This window comes from Ambystoma mexicanum, chromosome 9 (genome assembly GCF_040938575.1).
Source record: "Ambystoma mexicanum isolate Mex_15411 chromosome 9, UKY_AmexF1_1, whole genome shotgun sequence".
In the NCBI taxonomy this organism is placed as follows: Eukaryota; Metazoa; Chordata; class Amphibia; order Caudata; family Ambystomatidae; genus Ambystoma; species Ambystoma mexicanum.
This window is the reverse complement of record NC_090931.1, coordinates 624,576,209-624,601,068: the sequence shown is the minus strand read 5'-3', so window position 1 is coordinate 624,601,068 and position 24,860 is coordinate 624,576,209. Positions and strand designations below refer to the sequence as shown.

General features: G+C 45.6%; 1 protein-coding gene across 4 annotated transcripts in view; it reads right to left on the bottom strand.

The window, feature by feature from the left end:
* FLOT2 (flotillin 2) overlaps positions 1-24,860 on the bottom strand; it is a 566,437-nt gene that overhangs the window by 248,049 nt on the left and 293,528 nt on the right. The window lies entirely within an intron of this gene.

Here is a 24,860-nt window from a genome sequence, read left to right as displayed (position 1 = left end):
CCCATGCACAGTCAGGCATGTGGAAGGGTGCTGAAAAGAGTAGGGGTGACGTTGGTGCTAGAGACTCGCTAGTGTTCAGCATGCCCACATTTATCGTAGTACTGCGCTGCATTCTGTCGTCAGAGATTTTGAAGCATAGTAACTTGCAAGTAAGCGGAAAATGTCTGAACAGCATAACTGATTTTGTGTCGTGGTCCTTGCTGTATAGTGCTGTGTGTGGTTAGCCAGGCCTGTAGCCAGTGGAGTGGTTCATTATACGTACCTTGCCGCGAAAGGTGGCCCTTTGAGGTTAGGGCGCCCGCTCAGGTAATTTGGCTTTTCTGTTGGTTGTTGTGGCAGGGATTAAAATGGTTAGCAGCAACAACCGTCTATGCTAAAAATGAATCGCCACAGCGGCATAGGTTGTGCTTCAAGATTTGAAATAAAATGCATTTTTTTATTTTGTATTTTAAGAAGTTTGAGGCTTCTTTATACTTCAGTTTGAAAAGCTTATAACTGCTTTAACAACCGGTGTAACAGCTAGAATTCAGGTATTTTTCTTGCTTAAGCAGCAGGCATTGCAACCTCACAAATGAAGCATAATAACCGATTAAAGAGCAATTGTCAGAATATTTTCTAATTACAGGTCAATTAACAACTCGCCTGTGATATGAAAATAATTGACAGGGTTATATATAACTATTGCAGGCTATGTTATTATTTTGGTATTAACACGAGGCATAAGCTAAGAAAGGATGGTTACTGAGGGTGTAGTAAACATACGAGTCAGCAATTTGCATTTATCAAATCTTTACTCATTTTAATTTCAATATTGAAGCTACTGATATTAAACAAGGGGCAATTAAAAAACACGAAAATACAAATCAAAGATTGATTTTGATTGCTTTTATAAAGTTAGTGGACCATGTTTGAAAATAAAAACATTGAATATAGATCTCTATTTGGAATGTGAAAAAATACCTTACCAATTTACTCCCCATTTACTCAAAAAAAGTATTCTGCTGGTCTGTACATCCTCAACATTCACTTATCAGCATGTCCAGAGTGCACCAGATCATGTAGGTGCAGTAAGAAAATCTCATTACACAAATATGCCAGTGGGACAATAAAATTGACCTTTTTGTTTTGAGAGAGCAGTATACCTTGTGCACTACACAGACTATCCATATACTGTACAGGACAATCTGTGGTACAGTCTAGATCATGCGGACCCCATAAATAGCCAACAGTGAGCCTTTAGATTTGGAGGTTACTATAGGAAGGTGCAGTACTAGGTTTATCTAAAACCAGTTTATCTACAAACGCAATATTAACAGATGCTGTTGAACACACAGTTACAATAATAGATCAAGGCATAAAACAAGCAGTATTGCATAGCAATTGGCTATGTAATTATGTAGGTTTGCTAATTCAATTGGCATGTGTAGCACAGCTAGCTATTTAAATTATCCTGTTAATGAAGCACCGCTCACTCTGCATTCCTCTTGCTCTCAGGGGTCGCTCTATCCCATTTTCTCTGTTCACTGCAAGATCAAAGGGGCTAACGGAGAAAGTGCAGCAGAAATGATCTCCTCCACTCAAAATGGGCCAAAGGCCTGTGTGGAAGTGCTAGACAAGAAAAGTTCTTTTTTTTCAAATAATTGCAAATTGGAATTACACTTTTATTAAACAAACCATATCCTGTTTAGCAATGACCAGTATGCATTAACTTTTTTTTTTTTTTTTTAGAGACAGTCCGTCAATTCCATTCCTAAAAATATAATTTGATACATACTGAATAATTACAGTATTGCTACTGTAAAGCATTGCATTGTCTCAGTTTTTGAGTAACGTTTAGGTTAGTGTATTACATCTAGTGTCAAATATTTCTTTTTGTTGGCTAAGGTGCATCATATGAGTTAACAGTTGAAAAAGTACACAATTATATGGGGAATGCACAGAAATCACAGTGCCGTGGCCTGCTGGTTGCATCCATCTGTGCAACAGGTGCCTATCCCATGAGCTGATCCCAAACTCCTCGACATTCTATCATTTTATCACGCTGTTGCTTTATACCAGCTACCCTGAAAGTGAGATGGCCACAAACTACAATATTCCCCCTAGTTTGCAAAGTTCTCTGCCTGCTACGCCATCCACTCTGCATAGTCGCTTACTTTCTTTCTTTTTATAAAATGAACATACAAAGCCAATTAGATGCTTAAGAAAAGTAGTGATCAATAGTTCCATCCATTCTGTACATCTACTGCAATACCATGTACTGTAGTTCACCTCGAGAGCTTGCTTTGCTCTTTGATTAGGATTGTATTTCATATTACCACCTGCGGGAGAGGCTGGGCACGCAAGCAGAATCTGCAAGTAGCTTCCTGCCTTTAATGGAGGGTCGCTGTGCCCCTGTCCCTTGAAGGCGGTGCCCCAGGAAAAGTCCCGGCAGGAGTGCCACACCAGGATCAACCTCTTAAATGAAGGCAACATTGGAGCTGCCAGGCCCCAAGATGAGAGCAATAAAGAAGGAGCTCAGAGCAGCTCTAGCTAAAGAAATTTCTCTTCGGGCCCTAGGAAGGATTATCAGACATCTAGTAGCTTCCATACAAGAAATCTTTCCAGGATCGCTAGATTACAGGGCTGTGCAGAGACTAAAATCTGTCACCTACAAGGAGGTCTGGGACACCATCAATTTGTACCCCTAGATCAGGAAGGGAGATCAGAACTGGAATGGTGGCTTCAGAACATGAAAGCCTGGAATGGGTGAGCCATATTTGGAGACGTCCCAGAGCTAGTCACAGTCCAACGGCAGCAGAGCAGGCTGGTGCGGCTACCTGTAAACAGGCAGAAGATGGTCTCAGGAAGAGCTAAATTCCCACATCAGTTGCTTGGAGCTGCTCGCAGGCTCCTTCGCAATAACAGCCTTTGCCAAGCACAGGGCAGAATGTTGCATCCTACTCAGGATGGACAACATCTCAGCAGTCCGTTACATCAACCACCTAGGGGGAACTCTATTGCCCATTTTAGTAGAATTGACCAAGGACATCTGGCATGGTCTCGACTGCAAGATCTCTGTGCAGCAGAGTACCTTCCGGGCGTGCGGAACGTAGTAGCGGATTGGAACGCCCGCTATTGGCATGACTACAGCGATTGGATGCTGCACAAGGAGGTGTTTGCGCAGACCGCAACACTCTGGAGACCCCTAGACACCAACCTATTTGCATCCAGATTAAACAGACAGTTGGTGAGAATTTTCAGCTGGAAGCTGGATCCGGAGGCTCAAGGGGCAGAAGCTTTTCTGCAAGCGTGGTCGAGCGCAGTGCACCATGCATTTCCCCCCTTTGTGATGTTAGCGAGAGTACTGGTGAAGGTCAGGAGAAAACGTAGTGATAATAGTCCCGCGCTGTAGCTTACAAGCATGGTTTCCAGTTCTGATGGAACATTCCACTGATTTCCTGCGAGTCCTTCCCATCAGGGAGGATCTCCTGGCGTACCCATCATCCTCCGATGAGGAAAGGCCCACTACCTCCGATGGCAGGCAGGGGCTCGGGAGCAGATTGAGTTTGCCAGGCATTTCGGGGTCAGCTGCAGAATTTATCAAGCAAGCAATCCTGGGCCCCCTCTACACTCAAAGGTTATGAGGCAACTTGGAAGAGATGGCACTTCGGGTGCAGCTTGTGCAACCTTCATCCCGTTTCTGCTCCTCTAGTGCAGGTGCTAAACTTTCTAGCTTCCTTAGCCAAAGAAGGGAAAGCATTTTCGAACAATAGGAGTTTACAGGTCAGCTATCTCAGCTGGCCATAATCCTTTAGATGGAGTCCCTATAGGGGGAACACCAGACGATAGCCAGACTGATGTGAGGTGTGAAGGCTAGCACGGCACCCATTCCTAAGTACGAAAAGTTATCGGACGTCTCCTCTGTGTTGCGGCTGTTCCCGGACTGGCCGCGTAACAGATTTATCTGACCAGCAGCTGTCAGGGAAGCTAGCTATGCTGCTGTGCTTGGTATCATGTAGAAGAGCCAGTTTGGTTGTAGAGATGCACACTTGAGTAATAGTTGATATTTAATTGAAGGCAGAAAGTTCTCAATAAATTTAAGTAAACTTAATAGTGCTCCCTGTTAAGATATATGCTACTAGATCCAAATACTGAAAAGAAAGGGATGGTATCTCAAGCAAACTTGAGGTACAAACAAGGGCACAAACGTCAGCAGCTCAATAGCTGCAAAGCATTATTCCATAAGCCATTTGTTTTTACTGGAGAGATGATTCAAAACGATGTGGTTTAAACAAATGTATTATTATTGATAACAATTACCAACATAAAATCTTATTGGATATAGTCACTACAAATCATTCACGATGGCATGATTCTCATAGAAACAAATTTGCATACATTTATATTTAAAAAAACATTCATTCAATTTAAATCGGTTTAACAAAAGATATGGTCCGATATCTAGACAGGGAAATGCTGCTGTTGTGTCTCCCATCTTATACTACGCATTTCGGGTTGTTAAAACCCTTCTTCAGGTATCGATATCAGTTGATTCTTTCTGAAAAGATTAATATAAATTAGTGTTACTAAATTAATCATCAAGCTCTAAAAGTTAATTGAAGAAAAAACTAAAGCCTAAGTTAGTTAATCACTTCACTAACCTGTTACCGTGATCAGTGATCATGGTCAATATTCGCAATGGACTCTGAAAAGGATATTCAAATCCTATAAACAAAACGATGCATCTATAAGTACTGTAGGAACAGTCTGTCACTTACATTTTACCTAATAGTGTACAGCGATCTATCACGGGACCAGTGGCTCAAAAACAGTGCTGGGTCCCGCTCAAAGATCGCAGCCTTTATACATAGTTAGTGGTTATTGGTGACATAACTTATGACTCACCTATTGGGTTATGTGGTTTAGAATCTTGTCACCCGCAGATTCGTCAAACGTCTCCACGGTTCCTCATCATCATGAACGATGCAATGGCGGCTAGAGTAAAAATAGTGAAATCTTGGATGCAACTCTGGGTTAATGTACGTAATCACACATGAACATGTGGATCAATTGGTAATGAACCAGTACCTTAAGATTAGTTCCTAAGACTTCTCTGTATTGTGATTGAAGGTCTTCGCATACAGTTCATTCTTGTCAGGCTTAGAAGAAATTGGGAACCCGCGTATAGCTAGGTTTGTAAATTCCTGCACGCTGTTGCCTGAAAACTTACGTAATACGGTCAACAGGCAGCTAACCGCATCTGGTATTCGTCAGCTGTTAAATAAAAGGAGAAAGATATCTCTGTATTAATCATACAGTTACTCGAATGAACTATGGGTATGTCGGGCAATGTTATATCCGCTAGATCTAAGTCATATAGGTAAAGCAAAGGATTACCTGCATGTAAGAGCGTTGGCATGTCCTCGCGTCAATCTGGAGAATGACAATGTTTCCTGTTTAGCCGGCCGTTGCTGCGCAACGCCAGGCAATGTGTGTGTGTGTGTGTGTCATATAGACTAGAGAGTCTCAATTACAGAGAAGGCTCGGAGATCCGCCATCTTAGATGGGAACATGGCAGGGAAATGTACATTGCAGGTAATCTATAGGAGAAACCTGCGAGCTAAATTGAATAGGTGTAATGAAGACCCTAAAAAAAAAAAACTATGGATGATTGAAAGATTACTTGAACTAAAAAAACCCTTTTTCCAACACCGCCACTCTTACAATAAAAATAAGTCGGTTCAAGACTTTGATAAAATCGGATTTTAGCACCAATAAGATACAGAGTAACAAATTCAAGGGAACCCTTCCATGCAATAATTGCAATTGCTGCCACAATGTGACGCAAGGCAATTACATTTATTACCCACACAAAGGAAATAAGATCTTATTGAAGCATACCTCTACCTGCGATACACAAAGTGTCATTTATGGCATCAAATGTCTGTGGGCCCTACTATGTGGGCCTTACCAGAAGGAAAGTGAAACAACGATGGTGTAAATATAAATCCAACGTTAAGTTGAAAATGACCAAATCCCATGTGGCACAACCCTTCACTGAAAGGAAACACAATCACCCAAATTCAGTTTGTTATTCTGGAACACGTTCAACTACCAAGACGTGGAGTTAACTTACAAAAAATGCTTCACAAGGGAAACATTTTGGATCGATAGACTGGACTCAATGTCTCCACGAGGGATGAATATCGAATTGGATTTATATTGCTATTTGTGATACATGGGTATTTATGCATACAATCTGTGAACCATTTTTTATAACTCCTAATTGAGATAAGTGTATGCCTATTTAGCACTGTTAGATTTAATCCATCTACGTAACACACCTACTATAGTTTGCCCATTACAAGAATCCTATATGGGCTCCAGTGAAGCTTGATCCCCTATAAGTGATGAACCGGTACATTGGTTACTATAGAACACCACGCCCAGATTGCAATACGGCAAGGTTACATGCAAATGATTGAAATCGAGCGTTTTTTAGTTCAAGTAATCTTTCAATGACCCATAGTTTTTTTTTTTGGGTATGCATTACACCCATTAAATTTAGCTTGCAGGTTTCCCCTATAGATTACCTGCTATGTATTTTTCTTGGCCTTTTTTCCATCTAAGATGGCAGATCTCCGAGCCTTCTCTGTAATTGAGAGACTCTAGTCTATATGACACACATTGCCTGGCATTGCGCAGCAACGGCCGGCTAAACAGGAAACATTCTGTCACTCTCCAGATAAGACGCGAAGACACGCTAACGCTCTTACATGCAGGTAATACTTTGCTTTACCTATATGACTGAGATCTAGCGGATAGAACATTGAGCGACATACCCATAGTTAATTCGAGTAACTGTATGATTAATACTGAGATATCTTTCTCCATTTATTTAACAGCTGACGAATACCAGCTGCGGTTAGCTGCCTGTTTACCGTATTACATACGTTTTCAGGCAACGCTGCGTGGGAATTTACAAAACCTAGATACACGCGGGTTTCTAATTTCTTCTAAGCCTGACAAGAACTAACTGTATGCGAAGACCTTCACTCACAATACAGAGAAGTCTTCGGAACTAATGTTAAGGTACTGGTTCATTACCAATTGATCCACATGTTCATGTATGATTACGTACATTAACCCAGAGTTACATCCAAGATTTCACTGTTTTTACTCTAGCCGCCGTTGCATCTTACATGATGATGTTAAGGAACCATGGAAACGTTTGACGAATCCGCGGGCGACAAGATTCTAAACCACATAACCCAATAGGTGAGTCATACGTTATGTCACCAATAACCACTATGTATAAAGGCCGTAATCTATGAGCGGGACCCAGTGCTTTTTTGAGCCACTGGTCCTGTGATACATCGCTGTTCACTAATAGGTCAAATGTAAGTCACAGACCGTTCCTACAGTACTTATATATACATCTTTTTGTTGTTCATAGGATTTGAATATCCTTTTCAGAGTCCATTGCGAATATTGACCATGATCACTGATCACAGTAACAGATTAGTGAAGTGATTAACCAATTTAGGCTTTAGTTTTTTCTTCAGTTAATAACTTTTAGAGCTTGATGATTAATTTAGTAACACTATGTCATATTCATTTTTTCAGAAAGACAACTTATATCGGTACCTGAAGAAGGGTTTTAACAAGCCAAAACGCGTAGTATAAGATAGGAGACACAACAGCAGCATTTCCCTGTCTAGATATCAGACCATATTTTTTGTTAAACAGATTCAAATTGAATTAATTTATGGTTATCCAATGTCGATTGAATGAGATGCATATTTGTGGAATCTAACGATAAATAACTTTTTAAAATATAAATGTATGCAAATGTGTTACTATGAGAATCATGCCATGGTGAATGATTTGTAGTGACTATATCCAATAAGATTTTATGTTGGTAATTGTTAATAATACTTTTGTTTAAACCACATTGTTTTGAATCATCTCTCCAGTAAAAACAAATGGCGTATGGAATATTGCTTTGCAGCTATTGAGCTGCTGACATTTGTGCCCTTGTTTGTACCTCGAGTTTTCTTGAGATACCATCCCTTTCTTATCATGTAGAAGAGCGTCAGACGTGAAAGCCCTAGCAGTAGACAGGAAATCCTTCGGGCCAGACAGAGTGACCTTTTCCAATCGCCAAAAGAACTAACGGTCACTTGACGGTTATTTCGTATCCCTACTTTTGGGAACAGCCCAAAATATGCATAGCAAACTGTATCAAAGAATATGAAGTGAGGCCTTTGGGCGCTGCTTATGTGCAGAAAAACATTTAAAGCGGTGGATGTGACGAAATTCAGGGCGCATTCTGTAAGAGGAGTCACGGCTTCCAAAGCATTCAGAGCCAGAGCAAGTCTAACTGATTATATTAAAAGCAGCAGACTGGGCTAGCAATACCACGTTTAAGACCTTTCACTTTAAGCCTATAGTTTGTTTTTTTGTTTATTTATTTGGTAATGCGCACCAAAACCCTTGGATAGTTGGGCGCAGCAGTTACAAGGATACTTGAAGCATAGTTGCAGAATGCATATCGTTACAGAGGATACTTGACGTTTGGTTACAGAAACTTGGGTTCCAAGGATGCTTGATGCTTTCTTAGAGGACAGGTAGGTACATGAAGTCATGCATAGGTGTATAGCATACACAGTGAGCGCAGCATCGGCGTTGGTGGATAGCTTTGAACACGAATAATTCTTTCCTCCAGTCTTTACATAGAATGAAGATTACCCCTTCCTTGGCGCAGGGGTCTTGATTCTATTAAAGACACAGAGGCGAGCATTATCCCACCCAAAGACACAAGGCATTGAGAGCAAATTGTGTGATGTACGACAGTTGTATTTTGTTACATTGGGTCGCATGACCCACCCCAACGTATGTCTCTCTCTGTCAGGTGATGACCAGAAGTCTGGCTGAAAGTTTCAGATCAGAATAAGCACAGATTAGCAGTCCGAGAGTCAAGGTTGGCCATGGGAGGACTTCAGGTGCGAAGTACAGACTGGAGGGAGCCGTGGAGCAGCGTATTGGAATTTCCATTCAAAGAGTTTGGTTGTGGATCCAGATGTCAGTTGGAAGGCATCAAAAGAAAAGGAAAGGGCCGGGCAGAAAGTGGCTCATGTGTGAGGATAGGGGCAGAGGACTACCAGAGACAGTGGGGTTCATGGGAGATGAAGTTTTGAGTGTTTTCTGTTTTCATGTATAGCAAAAAAAATAAAAAATGTTAAAGAAATGTGAAGATGTAAATCTGCTCAAAGGTAGAAATAAAAGCAGAATAAGCATAATGCTTGCCTCTGTGTCTTTAATAGAATCAAGACTCTCCGCTTAGGCAGGGGTAATCATTATCACAATGTCCTCTGGCCACCACACAAGGTTTTATCGCAACCTCTGGGTTTGAACGGGCCTGGACCCCCGCCTCTTGCATTCCCGCCCTGATTGCAATACCCGTACTCCGTTAGCTACGTGTACGGTGGTCTCGCAGTCTGTAGCAAGTGTGACAACCCGGCTTCTCGTGAGCTCTCGTCCTTTCCACTGCGGTTCCTCGTCTCAAGGATCCCTGCAGTCTCTGTATTGGGGACCGGCCACCCTGGCTTTGAGGTTACACCACTGCCTCACCAGTGATTTGGTGTTGGGCTCCTTGCAGTCTGAGTACAGGTGCGCCTGACCTTGAAGACATACTGCTGCCCCGCCAAAGGTTTTTTCCCCAGGCTCCATGCAGTCTCGGCACTGGACCACCCGATCCACCTCTGGTTTGAGGTTGTACCACTGCCTAGTCTTGGTTACTCTTGGCTTGGCTGACACAGAGCCAAGCTTCTGTTCTTCCAGTCTCAAATGAGGGTCAGCCACCCTCCGGTTACTTCAGCCTTTCACTCTCCAGTCTTGACTAGCGCTCCCTCCGGTGACTTTATTCTGGCTGGTCCAGGTTGGTTTCTCCTCTGGTTTTAGAAGGCCCACCGGTTGAAAATTAGGTTCAGAGTCTCGGATTGGTTTCCCAGGTTTAAGCCTCAAATCACTGACTCTTCTCGGTAGTTGGAGTTGCAATACAGTATGTGGGAAGTTGTAGATAGGTTGTGTATATTGGGGATGTGGTTTGGAACGGAAAACTGGTGCGACAACTCAGAATAGACGTCCATGTCCCAAAAGAATGAGGGGCCCGCCCGCATTGCATCATCCCCGAGGGGATTGATGAGTAGCGGTCGCACCGCCCTGGCCTAACGGGAGAGGGTTCCCTGCTGGGGAGAAGTGACCCCATTCATAGAATCGCCACAGTGGCCATTCAGCACTTCCTTTCTAGAGCCAACCAAACTAAGGATTTCATGCTCCGTTCATGTGTGAATTGTGGATTTACCCTATTCCTGTTTATTAGAGCAAGGTAGATTTGAAAAGCTTCAATGGTTTTATTCCGTATTATGAAAATGTCATGTTCTGCTTGAATGTGACATTCAGGATCCCACTATACTATACAAACAAACGTGCATATGTCCATACATTTTCCTTGGACTTGCAGATTATATGGGTTATTGTGATTGAAGTTATTTTGTTGGCATACCTCCAAAACGTTGGGACCCTCAAGAGGGTTGTTAATGTTAATATGATGGTGAAGCCAGGACAACACAGAGAATCCTTTCGACAGAAAATAATATGGATACATGTTATGATGTATTCGAAGAGTACACAAAGAAAGACCTTCAACACCAAAATGGCAGACTGACCATCTCTGAGCAACGATGAAAAAGTCGGATATGCCCTGAAAATTGTTCCCTCCAGTAATGCAACAGAGTTGGGGCATTATGTACTCATTTAAGATGTGCAAACGTGACATATGGCTGAACTTCGTCAAAAGTCCCAAACCATGAGTAGGGAAGACTGCAGGTACCTTTGCACAGCTGCATACTGCGACAAAAGGCAATGTGTCCCTTCTTCTCAGGAGGGAGCCTCCCCCTTGAGGACTTGGGCGATGAGCCCGCTAAAAAATACCCTTCCTATGGGTGTGGGCGAGTAGGATCCCACTGGAGGTGACCCCCACTCTACCAGACTTGCACTTCCCCACTCATTTCCATGGGTTGGAACCCAGGGAAAACACTCAGGGGCCATTTAAGGGGGATGGATGGAATACTTACCTGCGTAAGACACTTCCACCAACTAATGGAATCTTCAGTTTTCCTGAAGCACCAATTTTAGAACGTGACAGAAGATCAAAGACAGAAGAGAGATGCTACCAATCCCGCAAAGCCACGTGGAAACGGAGCAAAGTCAAAAACGAACGCTGTGGTGGGTGAGCGGAGGGCGCAGCATTGGAGACACTGATGCTTCGATGAAGGCCGAGTCGCCAGGCACAGAGGGGCCGCAAGGCAGGAAGCACAACCTCCACTTGCGCTGGACGAAACAGCAAGAGACATACCTCTATGTGGGGGGGTATCACATCAGCTCGAGGAGTCCATAGCTTGCGAGGGTCCATCTAAGAAAACCCCACCCCACACAAAGGGGTACCACAATGGCTTGAGAAGAACGCAGCCCACGAGGGGCTACCAGAGATCCAACCCAACACAGGGGTACTGCACCGGCTCAAGGAGCCATGGCCCAGACTGGTCTACCAGAGACACCCCCACACAGGGGTGATTCATTGGCTCAAGGAGCCTGTAGCCCACGAGCAGCTAACAGTGACCCAACCCAACACAGGGGTACTGCACCGGCTCAAGTACCCTGCAGCCCACAAGCTCTATTTTACTCTCTTCTCTTTCTTCTTTTGGATTTTCAGGATCGGTCCTTTCTTGGTTCCGTTCCCATCAATCCCAAAGGACATTCTCGGTCTCATGGGCTGGATCTACTTCTGACACAATCCCTCTTGTTCATTGTTTTCCAAGGATCGGACCTTGATCCATTTCGGTTTTATCTCTATACTTCTCCCTTGGCACAAGTTATTTCATCGTTTGCATTGAAATGGTGAGAAAGACCAGACAATACTCTTCCCATCTTTCTCCTCATTCACTCCTGAAATTCACGCTAAACTTTCTACATGTCTCCTAGCCATTCATTCCTGGATGATTGAACACTGGTATTAAATGCTGCCAAAACAGAAGTACTATTCTTCCCTGCAAACGCCATTCTTTCTCTTCCTCCATCTTTGCTTCCTATATCTTCCTTGGCTCAGATTTTCAAATCTCGTTATTTTCCCCACGCATGTCGTTAACTTTTATACAATATCTGCAAAGCTCAACCTTTGATGCAACAAAACTCTTTATTAATATTTTCTCTGACTTTTCTATTGCTCAGTCTCTCCATTTGGTCTTCCTCCCCAGTCTTATTCCGCTGAAATCGTTTTTTAATGCTTCCATTCACCATCTCCATCTTCTCCCACGTGAATCGATTGTCTGTTCTATTTCGACTCTTGGCTGTCTCTCATTTCATTTGTCTTAAATGTAATTTTCCATGTCTAGTCTTTAAATCTCTTCTTAATCTTGCACCTACTTAGCTCTCCTTGATGGTCTCTATCTCTCTACTCGTTCTCAGTCACAATTTCTTGTGGTCCCCCTTTGGGCTAGTGCTCGCTTTCTTTCATTTACTTTGAAAGAAAAAGTGGGAGAGAATTCAAATGAAAAGGAGCGAACAATATCTCACCATTTAATTCCTCACTGAAGACCTATTTATTGCAAACTGATATACAAGGCTGATTGTTCTATTCTTGCCTGCATCGTCACTATTGTTTTTATGAATCCCTGTATAGTCCATTGAATAAAAGCACTTAATAAATCCCAACTAAAAGAACAAATAAAATACAAAAAAATACAAGGGGCTATCAGAGACAGAAACCTACAAAGCGATCGCACCAGGCCAAAAAGCCCACATCCTGCAAAGGCCACTGAATGAGAGAAACCCTCAAAGGAGCAATCTGCAGAGGGCAGAATATGCCCATGGCCCACACAAGGCTGAGAGTGGGAAAGACCCTGACTAATCTACAGGATGGCCCAAGAGGGCCTAGAACTGGTGAGTTTGTGAACCATAAATACCAACCCGATCTGTCTCTGGGCAGGGGACAGAGGAAAAGGAACATGCAAGATTGTTTGAAAGAATTTACTTTAGAGCAAAATTGCCATTTTGTGTATGTATTGGGAAATCCTACTACATTGCGCTTTGGGGGAAAAAGTTCAGCGAACCAGCCATCTCCCAGGTTGAAGTAAACATCATTTAAGCAACAACAGCTGAAGTTCTTCATTTCCTTCTAGAGAAGAAAGGGAGTGTTTGGTTAAAAGAGTTTTTGTGACAGAACTGTCTTTGAATTGTGACTTCATGACAAGCATCGGTTTATTGTTATCTTTAGCTTCGGGAAATCATCTTAGATATAAGGATAGGGTTTTCTCCTTTATGGTTACCAATAAAAAGGTGTTGGACCATGTTCTTGTTGTAGTCTACTATGTCTGACCTACCACAGTACTCAGGCCTCGAAGAAAAGGGTCATAACGGGTCTTGTTGCAAATTAAAATCTTAAAAATACAACACCTATCTTTCCATGCGTATCATTTACGCACCAATCTGCGAGTAAAGGGAAGGTGACTTAACAGAAACCAGACCACATTTTGAATCGTATCTGCATGTATGGAGTTGCAGGCCATGAAGGAGCAATTCAGACATTTTTCTCTGAGCTGTGTGCACTGAGCCTGTCAGAAATAGCACACAGTGTGATAATGGGTTTCTTTCTGTTTGACTTCTGTAGTTTTGTGTGTCTGTAAATGCTCATTTAGGGGAGATTTATGCAAGCCTATTTATTTTGCCACCATTTTAGTATTGTAGTAGTAAGAAAGATTTTAAAAACTAGTTACAAGTTTGTTAAGTATCCTTTTTACAAACAAATTATACTTTCTCAGTGAATGCTTGCTTGCATTGCACAAAAGTCTTTTTTTTAGTTCCTTTGTTGTGTGCAACACATTTGCTATACAACTGTTTCGTTTATGTGTCCTATTGGAGTTCAAATTTAGTCATGTTTTGGTTGCGTGTCACATACTTTTTTTTTTACACTCTTGCTGAGGCAAATTATTTTCTTCTCACCATTTAATTTACACTTTAATTATTAAAACAGTGTGTAAAGTATTTCTGCCTCAAAATCTTATCTGGGGCAAAGACATGTATTCAATGTCTAGTTTAAACATCTATTAAACCTTGTCTTGGAGTCAATGTAATAAATGGTCAGAGGAAGAAAGGCCCGTACTGAAGTGTGAATTATTACCATTACACCAGTCACATGGGTCACAGCCTCCATCAAATCTTTAAAACTATGCCTAAACATTCAAAACCTGATTTACCAGACAGTGCAAGTGAGGTTGCAAAATAAAGAAATGGCTGCACCTGAAAATGAAATAAAAACATAGCAAAACATGTCCCTGTAGTTGTAATCCAGATCAGTATTTTAAAAAGGTTTCAGCTTCATGCTGGATTCTTCCAAATTCAAGGCACATTATTATTATTAGCCAAGTTGAAAGTCCGTTTACTGACCTGTGAAGCATTAAAGGCCAACACACAAGCCAGCCAACATTTGACCATACGATTAGATACAGATTTTAGCACCAAGCACTTTCTTCTGTGCACTGTCCTATAGCATATAATTAATTAGTACTTATTCCAGTAATAAGGAGTTTTGATAGCAGAATCTTCGGTTGATGATTAATTAAACTTCAAAACACAAACCATGCCAATTACACAGTAAATCAAACAGACTTGTGTGGAGTTAAAAAAATTAAATATATAAAGAACAAATCAAATGTGCAGACCTTTGTACAGGAACAATGAAAGGGGTATTGAGTGACCTATCCCCCTGCAATATTAACAACCTTCTGCAGCATGCTTTAGGAAGTGAACCAACTGTATAGAGTGGCTGGGAATTGGTACACATTCTTTATTGTTCGAAGGTTGAATTCCTTCTAAAATTCTATGTGGAGCTTTTCCGATTACAGAAGCAGAGTATACCTATTTGAAATAGTCCATCAATGCAAGATTAGTTCTAGGATGACGTTGGACTGCAGAGGCACATGTTCATGTTCTATTTGAGTGGTGATCCCACTGCTATGATGTTTTTCCTATTCTATGAGAGGGGATCTCGTATCACTTGTCGGGCAAGTTCTTTGGGGTGGAAATGTGGACTGCTGAGGTCTATGATATTCCTGTTCCAAGCAAGTGTAGCATACATTTCTGAGTCCCTTCACTTTGTGCTTGCACTGCTCCATTCCATGCAGTTCCTGCTCTATGGAAGTTGAACTGCTACCGCTGTGACCAACAACTTATCTATGGTAATTCTGTTGATAGCCAAAACGTTCCTGTTCCATGTGAGGAGACTATGGTCTACTTAGGCCCATGGAATACCTTTTCTGTATTAGGAGGGGTGTGTGCACTCCTGAAGCAGATGCTTCGTCTGTTTTATGTGAGGGGTGCTTCTACTGTGGAGACTCATACCTTATCTGTTCTCTGTGTGAGAATCTCAAACCCTTGTTTTACCTTACACTGATCCACTTCATTGGTTCTACATGATAAAAGCTAGCATTGCAGTTATCCCGATTCGCCCGTTTACCTAAACTGCTCCTACTCAAACGGACTGATCTGTTGTGTGTGAGCAAATATTTAAAAAAATAGGCTTCTGTTATACCTAATTCTTTGCAAGCAGTGGAAGCTCAGATGTTAAGTTCTCATCTGTTCCATTTGCAAGAGGGTGCTTGTTCACTGTGAGAGAAGAACAAGTTACTTCTTACCTTCTAACGTTCTTTCGACGGGATGTTCCTCCGACGTATTCCTCATCTTAAATATCTCCTTCAACCTCTGCTGGCCTCGGAAAATGTTTTCTTTAGAGGGCGCTGCGCTGCGCGTCCACGTCCTCCGAGTCGATGTCCCTCGACAGCTGCCGTATCGACGTCGACCTGCCTATAAAGGCCGCGCGCAGCGTCCGTTGCTCAGTTCCGTTTTGTAGCGCACAATAATACTGTCTGGACTAATCGCCCTGAAGGAGCGTAAGCTGCAACAACACGGGAAGTGGAACTGCGGGGATGGATGGGAGGGCCGATGAGGAATACGTCGGAGGAACATCCCGTCGAAAGAACGTTACAAGGTAAGAAGTAACTGGTTCTTCGAAGGGATTGTGTCCTCCGACGTATTCCTCATCTTAGATAGGCTCCCATAGCAGTATTCTATTATTGGAGGAGGGAGTACTGATTTCACGCTGTCTTCTATTGATGAATAGAATGCAGTACAGCCCTTCCAAACCTAGTCTCTTGACTGGAGGAGGAATCCAATTTGTAAAAACCTGTTAAGGTATGTACAGACGACCATGTAGCGGCCGCACAGATGTCTTTAACCGGCACACCTCTTTTGAGGGCCGATGAAGCTGCAATACCTCTGGTCGAATGAGCCCTAAGGTTTTGAGGGGGCTTTTTCCCTGCCAGTTTCAACATTCCAGAATGGCTAGAATGATCCATCTGGAAATGGTCTGCTTAGTTATTGGTAACCCCAGCTTGTGACCTGCGTAACCTACAAACAGCTGGTCTGCCTGTCCTATCTTGGCTAGTCTACTGATGTAGAAACTTAAAGCCCTTCTAGGGTCTAGCCTGTGTAACCTCTCTTCCTCTTTCACCGGGTGAGGAGGAGGATAGAAAGATGGTAGGGTAATCTTATGAGTGATATGGGATTCAGAAACCACCTTTGGGAGGAAATTAGGCTTCACTTGCAGGACAACTTTGTCTTTGTGAAAAATTGTGTGAGGGGGTTTACAAGAAAGAGCTTGTAATTCGCTCACCCTTCTAGCAGATGTAAGTGCTATTTATAAAACAGTTTTAAGGGTAAGGAATCTTAACGAACAAGAATGGAGTGGTTCGAAAGGTGTGCCCATCAGGAAAGTTAGTACTAAGTTTAAATCCCATAGGCGAACTTGGAATGGTCTTGGGGGATAAACATTGGTTAACCCCTTTAGAAACTGTATTACCAAGGGTAATTTGAAATAGGATGGTTCTTCCGCAGTGCGCTTAAAGATGGATAGCGCTGCGAGATAGCCCTTAATGGTGCCAACTTGAAGGCCTGAATTCGCCAAATATAGAAGGAAGGACAAAACCATTGGTGTACCACATGAAAAAGGGTCGATATTCTGTTCTCTACACCAGCTGCAAAATCTGTTCCAACGGCAGCGGTATAAAAACTTTGTTGCTGGCCTCCTTGCCGAAAGCAACACCTCCATATCATCATCAGGGAGGTCCCAATCCTTGTACTTCAACCTTTCAGAAGCCAAGCGTGAAGGTTGAGGGTTTTGATGTCTGGATGGAGAACCTGACCTCCCTTCTGTGAGAGTAGGTTCTCTCTGAGTGGAAGTCGAATTGGAGGGCAGATGGACAAGTCTAGAAGGTCCGGGTACCACGTTCTCCTGGCCCAATCCGGGGCAATTAGGATCATGGTTCTCCGGAATCTTCTCAACCTCCTGATCATTTGAGGAATGACAGGGACCGGTGGGAACGCGTACAGAAGCGGAAACTCCCAGTCCACTATGAACGTGTCTCCCAGAGCTCCTCTCGGGGGAAATTCCCTTGAGCAGAACAGATCGCATTTCCTGTTGACGCTGGTGGCGAACAGATCCACCTGAGGGGTTCCCCAAAGGGCGAAGATCTCTTGAAGGACTTCCAGAGCTAGTTCCCACTGGTGGGAGACTGTGCTCTGCCTGCTCAGAGCGTCCGCTGTCAAATTCTTCTCTCCGGCTAGGTGAACTGCCGATAGAGAGATTCCTTCCTGGATTGCCCAAAACCAGAGCTGCATCGCCTCTCTGCACAGGGGTAGTGATCCTACGCCTCCTCTTTTGTTGAGGTAATGCATGGCCACTGTGTTGTCCGTCATTATCAGGACGTTTTTCCCCTTGTACAGATGGCAGGAATGCCTTCAGCGCAAGTCTGATGGCTCTCCGCTCTAACAGGTTGATATGTAGTCTGGACTCCGATGGAGACCAACCACCGTTGATGGTCAAGTCGTTGGCGTGGGCTCCCCACCCCGTGAGTGAGGCATCCGTGACTACTGTTATCTCCGGTCAGGGTTGCCAAAAATGTTCTCCTTTCAGAATGTTCTCCTGACAGGCCCACCACTGAAGGTCTCGAGCCACCCTGTCGGGAACCTGAAGAAGATCTGTCATTCTCCCTGAAAATTGTGACCACTGAGTACTCAGTGCCCACTGGAGGGATCTCATTCTCAGGCGAGCCTCTGGCACTAGGAAAATGCAGGATGCCATGAGGCCTAGCAACCTCAAAAAGTCGAAGGCTGGGAGACGTTGGGCATTTTGAAACTTGGTAACCATCTGTAGAATACCTTGAGCCCTCACCTCTGGTGGCGAGGCTTTTCCCAGGGAAGTGTCCAGGATCGCTCCTATGAACTGGATTCTCTGCGATGGTATCATTTGTGACTTCTTTAAATTGAGGGAGAAGCCCAGTCTGTGAAGGGAGCGGCACACGTGATTTAGTTGGATCTGAGCTTGTTCCGAAGAGACAGCCCTGATCAACCAATCGTCCAGGTAGGGGTAGACATGAATCCCTTCCCTCCTTAGACTTGCCGCCACTACCGACATTAACTTGGTGAAGACCCTCGGGGCGGAGGTCAGCCCAAATGGTAGCACTCGAAATTGATAGTGAGAGTTTCCAATTGCGAACCTCAGGTATTTCCTGTGTTTGAGATGGATATGCACATGGAAATAAGCGTCCTGAAGGTCCAGAGATACCAACCAGTCCTGGAACTGAAGGGCCTGGAGGATCTGAGAAAGAGTGACCATCTTGAATTGGTCTTTTCTGAGGAATTTGTTCAATTTTCACAAGTCCAAGATGGGTCTCAGTCCTCAGTCTTTCTTTGGAATGAGAAAGTAAGGGGAGTACCAGCCCTTGTTCCTCTCCGCTACAGGTACCGGTTCTATGGCACCTTTCTCTAGCAGGTCCAAAATTTCCTGCAAGAGGAGCGGATCTGGAGCTCTGAGAGCTGATCCCCGGTGGATGACTCTGAGGTATGCGTAGGAGAGGCAGGCAGTAACCTTGGGCAACTGTTTCCAATGCCCAAGCATCTGACGTGATAGCCTGCCATTCCGCCAGATGTTGAGTAAACCTGCCTCCTACAGGTGTCCTGTGAGGGAAGTCCTCAGAGTGGTTTTGGAGCGGCTGATGCGGATGCCGATGGTAAAGAGGCACCTGCTGTTGCTGCGGCTTTTGAATATCTACCCCGTCCACCTCGGGTAGTTCTTCTTTGCCCCCTTTGAGCTGGACGTCCTCTACCTCTTCCGAATGCGGAGTAGAAGCGAAAGGACTTGCCCCTCACAGAGGTTCCTGTGGGACGAAAAGGTGTCTGACGGATTGCAGCGCCTAGGGATTTTGCTGCTGCTTTTGAAGTTTGCAGTTTCTCTAAACTGTCATCTGCCTTTTTCCCGAACAAAGAAGAGCCATCGAATGGCATGTTCAAGAGCCTGGCTTGCACATGAGGGGCAAAACCAGACTTTCTCAACCAAGCAAATCTCCTGGTTGTTGTACTTGCCGCCATTGCTCTGCTGATACTGTCAGCCGAATCAATGCCCGTCTGGAGGGATTCGCACATAGCGTCTTTACCGTCCTGTATGATATTCAGGAACGCCTCCCTTTCTTCTCCCTCCGGGATGCAGTCAGCCGCTGTAGAAGCACACTCCCAAAGTGTATGGCTGAATCTAGCAAGGGTGCAAGTAGCATTAACAGATTTTAACGCCATGCTACATGCCGAAAAAAACTTTCTTTGCCATAGCATCATATTTTTTATCGTCCCTGTCCTGTGGGACGGTAGGATAAGCCGTCTTGACATTGGTAGAAGATGCTGCCTGTACCACCAGACTTTCTGGGGATGGGTGTTTTGACAAAAACTCCGGGTCTGTTGAGGATACCCTATATTTTGTAGACAGTTTTTTATTTACTGCCGGGACGACATCTGGGGTTTCCCAGTTCGTCATAATCTTCCTCTGAAGAGCTTTATGAACAGGCACCACAGGGTCCTCCTGTGGGCCCTTGTCAAGAATATCCGTAAGGTCATCTTGTTGGAAAGATTGTGAAGGTGCAGACCACCCCATAAACTCTGTGATCCTGGCCATTAAGGCTCTATAGGGGGTTTCAGCATGCTCCCCCGGGTCTGGCCTAGCAAACTCCACCTCAGGGGGAATTGTCTAACCCACTTGCCTCATGTAAGGAATCATGAAGATCCTTTAACCTGCGTTCTTCAGAGGAAAATTCCTCTCTAATTGGGGTTACAGGTCCCTGCAACTCAAATGTGTCTTCCTGTTCAGACAATTCACCCTCTTCCAAAATTGAGGACATAGTTCTCAATTGTTCTGAACTCATAAAGGGTGTAAATCCCATTTCCAAGGCAGAGGGTGCCGAACTTGTCATTATCGGCCTCGAAAACGTCGAGGTCGTTGACGCCGAAGGCTTCGAGCGTGGCGTCGAAAACAAAGGCGGAGGCCTCGATGACCTCGACAGAATTGGGATTCTACTCGACAATCTCGAAGCCATCGTCATCGAGGACCTGGGGATAGTCACTGGGTGTGTCGTAACCGTGACTTTTATTGGCGTCGACGCCGGTGTCGAAGCTGGCGTCGAGTCGACAGACCCGTGTGTCGAAGGTCCCTTCGACAACTGCGTCGAAGACACCGACATCGGCGTCGACGGAACCTTCGAGGAAGGTTTGGAGGTCATAGTCCTACTCGAGGGTTCGAGATGCGCTCGAGAGGTTTCCTTCGCCGGGTACTGTGACTCGCGGCGTTTTTGACCTTCGGGTCTTTCGACCAGAGCATCGCTCTCGGCAGTCTTCGAGGGGGTCGAGGCCGCTTTCTCGAAGACACTCATCATATTTTTGCAGAATTCCTACCATTCAGCCCGGGAACTATGTTTTGTGGGGCAAGGGATTCTTTTTGGCGAAACAGAGGAAGAGGAAGACGGAGAAGGGGGATCTTCGACGTCTCCTCTTCGAGTGCTTCGATCTCGAGGAGTGATAGGACCCACTCCGAGACCTGGAGCGCGAATGGTGACGAGGAGACGAATGTCTCGACTTCGTCGACGAAGAAGAAGCTTTAAAAGTCTTACCTTTCTCCAGCTTCCCCCTACGCTCCTTCAGGGCCTTAGCCTCCCAAACACCACAGACAAACTCTGTGAGGGTCAGTCAGTGACATCTTTTTTCCACAATCTCGGCATTTTTTGAAGCCGGATCGAGGAGTTGTCGGTTCCGACGAGGAAGCCATCGAGTACGGATCGAATAACTCGAGGTAAATAGGTTTAATCTGACAAGAACTGAGCAACAGTATTCCGAGGCACTGAGTAAGCGCTGAAAAACGGAACTGAGCAACGGACGCTGCGCGCGGCCTTTATAGGCAGGATGACGTCGACACGGCGGCTGTCGAGGGACATCGTCTCGGAGGACGTCGACGCGCAGCGCCCTCTAAAGAAAAAATATTTCCGAGGCCAGCAGAGCTGGAAGGAGATATTTAAGATGAGGAATACGTCGGAGGACACAATCCCTTCGAAACCTGATTTTCGGTCATGAAGTGGATCACTGGTGCATGATAATGATTTCCATACAGTTGAAATTTTTCGCATGCATCGGCTGGATGTCACATTTTTACTGTTATGAAGGAGAAAACTTTTTTACTCCCTTGAAATTACATGTACTCTCAGCTGCCAGATGCCCCAGGGTTCGCACGCTATACAAATGAAAAAATCAAGTTTAAACATGGGGAGTAAGGGATTGGCCACTGGGGGCGCAGGGATGTGGATAGCTCTCTGCGTCGCTCCTCACCAGCCGGACCGGAGTCCCCCCCCAAAATGCACTTGTGTTAGGTGTTTCCCTCCACCGCCCCCCCGAAGGGCTGCAGTGTGGGGCCCACCCACGAGCAACCCTGACCTCATTGGCCCACCAGATGGAGGAGATATACCCACAAGTTCCGGCAGCGGGGTGAGCCTGTGCCCGAGCCGCCCACAAGAACCGTGCAACACTGCCTGGGTGCAGTGGAGACCACCGGCGGAGGCGGCGGCCTGGCACGGCCAGAGGACGCCACAATCGTTTTTCTCCCCATTGGACCTCCAGCCTTGGACCTCAGGGCCTAAGGCACACCCTCCCCCGGCTCTAGAAGCCGGATGCAGGGGAATTCAGAGTGAGCTCCCCTTCCCCCACCAAGCACCGTAGCATTGCGCCAACTCCCGCCAGCGAGCAGGCGATGGGTGGCCCAGTCTCCTACAGGTACGGCTCCCCCTGCCTCCCTCCATGATTGCGGCGCACCAACTTCATGAGGAGGATGAACACCACCCAACGGCTTGCATGAGCCACAGAGTTGATGCCCGGAGTACTACAGCCGAGACTCGGCCCCATGGGCCCACAATCCACGTGGGGCCTGGTCTCCTGAGCCTTTGCACCAGCTCAGCTGTAACATGGCAGCCAGCCCCCACAGCCCTGCACCGGCCCAAAAGGATTGTGCCTTCCAGGGCTTGATCGCCCAGGCGGGGGGCCCGGAATAGTAGCCCAGACCCCCCCCCCCCTGCAACAAGGTCTGCCCGCGTCTTGGCCCCACAGAGCACCACCTCACATTCAGTCAAGGCAGTACTGAGGCAGGGAAATCTTAGGAGGCACGCTCCCCTAACTGGTTCGTAGAGAGTATTGGGGGGATAAAGAGGGGGAGGGGGGGAAGAGGGCGCCAAGGCCTACCCATCCGGCACAGTAATACCCACAGTCTCTGCCCTGGGAGCCCAAAAAACCTTATAATCTACCCAATCACTGAACAAGTGTGCCCTCGGGGGCAGCCCCTCCACTGCCGGACCTTGAAAGGCCCTGAGCCAAGGTGCTTCAGTGCAGACGGCCGACACAGGACTACACATGAGCTGGGCATCAGCACTCAAGAAATTCCAATACGATCAGCCTCCCCAGCACGCTCAAGACACCATGCCCGCCACTCCACCACAAGCCTTGGAGGAGGCCAACTCATTGAGAAAAGGCATGAACGCGCCTTTAGCGGAAAGAAGGGGTTTTAGAGCAGACATCACGAAAAGACTGGATGGGCTCGACAAGAAAGTGGATAGCATGGTCTCCAGGGTCTCGAAGCCAACCAATCCTTGGTGGACATTTCAGAGTCACAGATTGACATACACTTCTGGAGTTGGAAAGGAGAGAGGAGAGGTGCTCATTAAAGATGGACGGCTTCGAAAACCACGAGCGTAGAAACAGGTTTTTCAGCTTCCCGGAGCGAGAAGGTGAAATGCAGAGCGACATTGTGAAAGCCATCAATGATGTTGTTAGGAATCTTTAATGAGGGAAACACCAATGAACCTACCATTGATGGGGCCCACAGAGCGGGTGTGGGCCCCCGCAGTCCAAGGACAGTCTTGGCCAAGTTCCACTACTGCACAGAAAAAACAGAAGGAGACTCAGCACTCCATTGACGAAATGGCCGAGGTCCAAAAATAGTCTGTTACAGATGGGGCGTCCCGAAAGGCTACAAATACAACCGTGTTGGAAGAGGACATAGGCAGAGTATTCCAGGAGCTCCTCAGTGACTCAGCCCCAACGCCCATCTCAGAAGCCCAGGGGGGCGCACAAGGTGACGTCACTGCCAGAGGCTTTGTAGACAGATGCTGACTCGGGTCACTGCAAATTCAAGAAACTGAACCCTGAGTGCACCCCCCCCCCCACACAACCATGAGGGGGGCCGTCATTCACCATCCGATTCGAGAGGGGAGATAAGTATCCAGCATTGTAGCCTGGGGGAATCCGGGGGCCCCACTCCCCACACTGAAGTTGAAATTGGAGGAGCGGCTTAATAGCCTGGGGAAGGTCAAGAGCCTGCGATGTAATCCACCCGAAATCTAATTCCTGATTCTGAGTTTCTGTTGTAGGGTTTTGGGACGGTTATCTGTGTTGGGGGTGAACGGCGAGCAGAGCTTTTGAAGAGATGGGCTTGTTGGTGGGGCTCAGAGGCGTTAATTTGTGCTTGGTAGCTTGAAGGTGGTGGAGCAGACGGTGGTCTGGCCCAGAAACGTTGTCAATGTTGCACAAAGGCCAGGTGGGGGTAGTGGATTTGGGGGGTGAGGGGGGGGTTGTTACTTCTGTTGAAGCAAGTTTTCAGGGTTGAAATGTTATATTCATTCCAGGTCATTCAACAGTGAGTAAGGACTTGTAAGGCAGGCTAGTACAAGGCCTACAACACGCAATGTCAGACATTGCAGAGTCACTTTACAGTGTTTAATGGAAAAGCAAACAGGCGCACGCGGTTAGAATAGGCAATGTGGCAGTGGGATCTCTCAACATAAGAGGTATACACTCCCCCCCCCCCCATAAAAGATAGCTGACCACTCGCAAGTTCAATCTCTTGAAGTTAGATCTGATGTTCCTACAAGAGACCCACTGTCAGAGGGGAGAGACCTATCCCTGCAGGCGAAACCCAAAGGGGAGGTGTTCCACGCTTCCCGTTTATATCCCAAAAACGTGGGAGTGGTGGTAGTTGCTAGCAAATTTAACTTTGCCCACAAAGCGCTTCTGAAGGACCCTAATGGCCGCTTTGTGATGGTGAAAGGAGAGGTAAGGGGGAATGCACCAACTATGGTCTCTACTGCCCTAATGAGGACCAGGGGCAGTACTGGGAATCAATCACAAGCAAGATCCATGGGTTTGTGGAAGGTGCCCTGATAAGAGGGCGATTCTAATATGGTCCCAGAACCAGACCTCAATAGGAACATGTCATCCCAGCATACAGCACTCCACCCGCAACTTAGGCAAGCTGCCCGCTTTCAGCAAGTCAACTCAGACCCGAGTGGTGGACTCCTATATCCGGTACGAGGCAGTGACCCCGCCCTCCCCTTTCACCTACTACTCCAAGG